The sequence below is a fragment of the Barbus barbus genome (assembly GCF_936440315.1).
Source record: "Barbus barbus genome assembly, chromosome: 46".
Classification (NCBI taxonomy): domain Eukaryota; kingdom Metazoa; phylum Chordata; class Actinopteri; order Cypriniformes; family Cyprinidae; genus Barbus; species Barbus barbus.
The window spans coordinates 21094572-21100571 of NC_136724.1; positions in this window are offsets into that span (position 1 = coordinate 21094572).

Below are 6000 nucleotides of genomic sequence, written 5' to 3' on the forward strand. Positions count from 1 at the left end.
ATTAATACTTGATTTTTCACATAAATATAAAAATGGTTTTCCTTCCAAATGCATCACATCACAACCATTTTTCTCAATATTACAGTTTTTACAGAAAATCATACTTTCACATTTAAAGTTTACAAGCAAAAATAAAATTGTATGAACTTTCCATCTGTGCAAGTGTTGCTCATCAGCGTTCCGGCGCCGTCGTGTGTAAAATGGAAACTGAGTCACTGCACAAGTTTTGGGAGTGTTTCAACAGCCCCGAGAAAGGAAAGATATCTGGTGGAAGGTGATGATAATAGTAACATTATAGTGCACTTCGGGGACTTTTGAACATTCAGAATGAATGAGCCAAGCATTTCATTCTTTTTCAGCTCTGTTTTTTCCATTTGAGTCACTTTTTTTCCTTTCTCTCTTCATGCCTGTGGGGGTCATTTCTGATCTCACATCATTTGGCAAGCATCCGCTTTGGATGATTATTCCTTAATATGGAAAAACTCTGCTCAACAACTGATTCATTCGCACTAGTTCTTTGCGCAATTAGTTCAAATTAAATGTGAAAACAACAAAGTTTTTTTCGTGTGTGATTACATAGCCGGCGATGAGCACTTGAACGGTAAATTACTGAATTTGTTGCCTGAAAGCATCTCTGGGATGTGAGATCTCGGCCGTTGAGGCGGATAAGAGGCCAGACACACTCACAGAGAGATAACGTCAACCTGCACTCCACTAGTCTCTGCCTGCTGCTGATATATGGGTGAGTTATCTGCTCTGGATCAGTTCAGAGGTCTGGTGAACTGCAGAGGTTTAGTGCAGCTCGCTGCCAAAACTACAGACAGACCACAATGGACACTTCAGAGTAATGTTAAGATGCCTGGTATGTACTGGTATGTACACTTTAGGCACTAATATGTACACTTTAGGCACTAGTATGTAAGTACACATTAGGCTCTAATATGTACACTTTAGGCACTAGTATGTAAGTACAGATTAGGCTCTAATATGTACACTTTAGGCACTAGTATGTAAGTACAGATTAGGCTCTAATATGTACACTTTAGGCACTAGTATGTAAGTACACATTAGGCTCTAATATGTACACTTTAGGCACTAGTATGTACACTTTAGGCACTCGGATGTACATTTTAGGCACTAATGGCCTTGTCCCAAATGGACCGTTTCATGTGCACTTTCGCTCTTATGGACTTACAATGGGCGCTGCATGCACGTGCACGTTAAGTCCACGAGCACGTCGTAGGGTGTCCCATTTGTCGTTTTAGCATTCAGAAGGGTGCTTGTGAGCGCTCCCTTTGTGGCCGATATGTATCCTCGATGCACTTCTATGTCAAAGTGGCATTACATCACGAAAGTGCGGACTCTGAGGAAGACCACGAGGGTTTAGGGTGCCATTTGGGACAGGGCCAATATGTACACATAGGAACTAATATGTACACTTTAGGTTCTAGTATGTACAATTTAGCCATTCATGTGTACATTTTGGCACTAAAATGTACATTTATGAATTAGTATGTAGTATGTACACTTTAGGCACTAATATGCTAATATGTACACTTCAGGCACTGATATGTATGCTTTAGGCACTAGTATGTGGTACTAAAATTTACATTTTAGGTATACACTTCAGGCACTCATGTGTATACTTAAGATCTCATATGTACACTGGGCATTAGTATGTACTTTTAAGTACTAATAATATGCACTTGCCTTAAATGCAAAAGATCCCCAGTTCATGTTACTTGATAAAGGTGTACATTTTTAAGCGATATAAAGGTGTACATTTTTCAAAAGTATCACCCAAGTGACAGCTTTTGAACCTTTCTTTCTGAGAGTGCACAAAATTAGGTGTCATGTCAAAAACATGTTTTTCAAATTGTCATTAATCTTCTGAATCAAGAATAAAACCAAATTTAAAAAATTTGGGGGAAAATTTATTTATCGCATTTCAACCACTTAGCAACATCCTAGCCCACTCAGAACACCCTAGCAACTTCCTAGCAATGTCCTAGTGACCACCCAGAACACCCTCAAAACTGCCTTGAAACCATCTATATAACTTTGGAGCAAACACCTATTAACAACCTAGCAACCACTCCGAACATTAGCAATGACCTAGCAACCACCTAAAACACCCTAGCAACAATATAACAATATAAGTTGTTAACTTTAACATCTAGCCACCATCAAGAACATCCCTAGCAATGGATTAGCAACAACCTAGCCCACTCAGAACACCCTAGCAACCACCTAGCAACCAACAACATCAACCAAAACCCTAGCAACCACCAAGAAACCCTAGTAACCATTCAGATAATCTGGTTTAGGAAGAATCTGATGGGAAATATTTCCCACAGAGATCTCTGATTTTGTCAAATGAGTTTGAGACGTTGCTGGGATGTTTTTTGAAACTAAAGGTGGCAAATGTCAGATTACACTAAAATAAATATCTGAAGCTTCAGCAAAGGTCTCATTTAAATTCTTCAGTGTCTAGGGGAAAAATACCATCAGTTATGATGCTTCTTTCCTCTGTTGTGGAAGTAGATCAGCTTGTGTACGAATGTACTAAAACATCAATAATTTTCTTATCTCCATTATATCCCAAATCTAAGGAGGGGTTTGTTAGAGGGATCTACATCAGCCAGATGACGTAAATCGAGACATAAATGAAGAGATAAATTGGCTTGTTTTGGCTCTAGAGCCAAATACAATAAAACCCAAATTCTTACTGTTTAAACATTCTGCAGTTGAGCTGAGCATCAGGAAACCTCAGCAGGGCCGTAGCACATCACAGCAGAAGGACGGATGAGAGAGTTACGGTGTCTTACGAGAACGCTGAACATCAAAGGCTTGTGGCATAGACTTGTGACGCTCTCATCTGATAACAGGCCCTCTGTGTCTTTCTCTTAATCTCTTACACTGATGCTCTTCAACCTCTTTTATGATGTCTGACCATGGCTAGAATCCAGACCTGATAATCCTGACCGAACCTTAGGAATGTGTGTGGAGAAAAAAGAAAACAGGCATGGATGGACACAAGATGAGCTTAGCAAGTGCTTAGTGGCTCCAAGTTGATCTTTGATATTCATATTGAGTTCAAATTTGAACAAACACTTACCTTAAATATTAAACCTATTTTCATCAGAAAATGTGAAAGTGCAGATATATGTAGACACGTCTCTTCCACAGGTCAGTGATAATTAGCATATTCATGTACCATGAAGTACCATATTATATCCTTATATCTATCAGTATATCTTTCGTTCTATCATCTTATCTTTATATGTATCATTATATCTATCTATCTATCTATCTATCTATCTATCTATCTATCTATCTATCTATCTATCTATCTATCTATCTATCTATCTATCTATCTATCTATCTATCTATCTATCTGTCTATCTATCTATCTCCATACATGTCCTTAAGACCTAAAAAGACAACATTCAAAGTTTCTCTTGATAAACTTCGCTATTCTAGACCAGAATTCATTGCAATTGTGCATCCTATTTGTTAGCTGAATTCAAATTCAGATAGACAAAGGGCACACAACCCTGATACCATGGTATTCAAAAAGTACTATGAGTTACTTCAAAGAATAACATGGTATGGTTATGTCCAAAAATAATAGCATAGTACTTCTTTGTAAAATCTGGTGGAAACACACAAGACAGGTGGAAATTACATACACATGTGCAAACCGGTTGATTGAAACTGTCCATTTCAGCCACTTACAAGTGCAACGTGAGTATTTGGATAGTTAAAAGCACCATTTAACCATCCACCATCAAAACACACACACGCACTTATCTACGCCTGCCAAGGGCTGCAACTCGTCTGCAGTAATGCGCCTCTTATGTTGGAGAGCAAAAGCTGACCTTGTCCTCTTTGCTGTGGGTCTGTGGGTTTTGGACTTGGGAACAGGAACTCCCAGTACAGACAGAGTGTCTGCGAGCCCCAGCGCCCGCTCCACAGAGGAACACTTTGTTCACCGCCACCAAGGAAAACTTAAGACAACAAAAACACACACATTCTGGAAAAATGAAAACTTGAGAAGGGCCCCCTCAACCTTTTCTTTTCCTCCTCCTCTTTTTTTGAAATTGTTCGCTTGGCGTTCAATGATAAATACTATCTCGCTCTCCTCCAAAGGGCAACAATAACAGAACCGGGGGGAAAGTGTCCAAAAGCGAAAACTGTGGCTAATGAATGAATCTGAGTGCAACATAATGACTAGTAAATCAACGATGAATGATATCCTATTGAGTTTGATTTATTGTGTTAAGAACAGAAGACCATATAGGGAAAACAAAATACTAGAAGACTTTCTATGCCTTGTCATAGTAATTCATAAGCGGTGCATGTCCTGTTGACAGGAAGGGGTGAACAGAATAAAACGTCTGTTTTGCAATACACCATTATGCATCTGATTATAGTTTATTTGGAGTTTGACTGCTTTGGTTACATTATAGCAGAGGCATATGGAGTGATGATTGAATGTACAACTATAATTATAACAGTCACAGATGCTAGGTAGGTGTTAGCAAAGCATGAGAAAGCGTCATGGTGCAGGGGTTACAGCATCTGTGTGCAACACACTGAGCAAGTTCAAATCCAAATGACATCCAGCATTTCAAACTCCTATTTCTCTTTTAATTTCTGGTAAAAAGGCTTCAGAATGCTTTAAAAAATATATATCTAATATTAGATGCATACATACATGTTTATATACCTTTAAAAAAAAAATGAAAATGTATGAGTTATTTATATACGGTAATACATTAATTATAGATAGATAGATAGATAGATAGATAGATAGATAGATAGATAGATAGATAGATAGATAGATAGATAGATAGATAGATAGATAGATAGATATAACTTATTAAAAAAAATTATAAAATGATTTATACATACTATTTATATATTTATACATACATATACAATACACTTATATTTAATTTTCATTTTATAATTTAATAATTAATTGATTTAATAAATTAAATAATTTAATGATATATATAAAACTATTGATTATTATTTATTATTATTAATAATAATAATAATAATTTCACATATGTATTCATTACTGTATATGCAATGTGTGTTAGAATGTCAAATAAAATTTATTTATATTGAATATTTCATTTATGCATTTCATTATAGGTAATTTGTATTTATATATTCATACATAAACAATACATTTATACTCCATTTTATATTTAATTTTATAAAATGATGCATGATTATGAATACATTTATAACAAATATATTGTGTTCATATTTAACTTACATAAAAATAACTTGATTTTTTTACATTTTCAAAAGACAATACTTATGCCATTGTGATGTACGGTGTTGTGGATTGTATCCAGGGTGTTGCTATGCAGTTGATGTGTTGCTATGCAGTTTCTAGGGTGTTTGAGTGGATTTTTATCAACCCCAATCAAAAAGAGCTCAACCCCAAGCATTCTTCTCCTTCAGAGTAGTAGTTACTTTACTGTGTCGGCTATAGAAACAAAACTCACAATAATTAAAACATGAAAAGGAGCATACCATTCAGAAAATATAAAAAACTGTGCCTTCTCTTCACCTCATACACCCTTTTACCATAAAAGGGTGGAGTGAAGGAGGTAAGAAAGAGCAAGAAAGCGAGAGGGCCAGATTTTCATCACCCCAGGCTACAGTTATCAACCTCCACCCAGTTCAACTCTGACTCAAGCGCTGCGCTCAGGCTAAAGCAACGCATGCTTTGTTTTCTTCAGAGAGTCTGTTCTTTTGACTCCATCATGAAGCAACATCCTTCCCGGTTCATGACGATCCATTCCTCAGTGTTTGTTTCAGATCAAACTGGAGGAAGTTTGGCAATCGGTTGCATATGGACGCGGTGGAGCAGGTTATCTTTTCGTAGCGTGCTGCCACGTGTCCTGCTGCACCTGATAGTCTTAACGCAGCATTCCTCACCTGAGAGACAGAAAGAACAGGCAGGTTTGAACACGA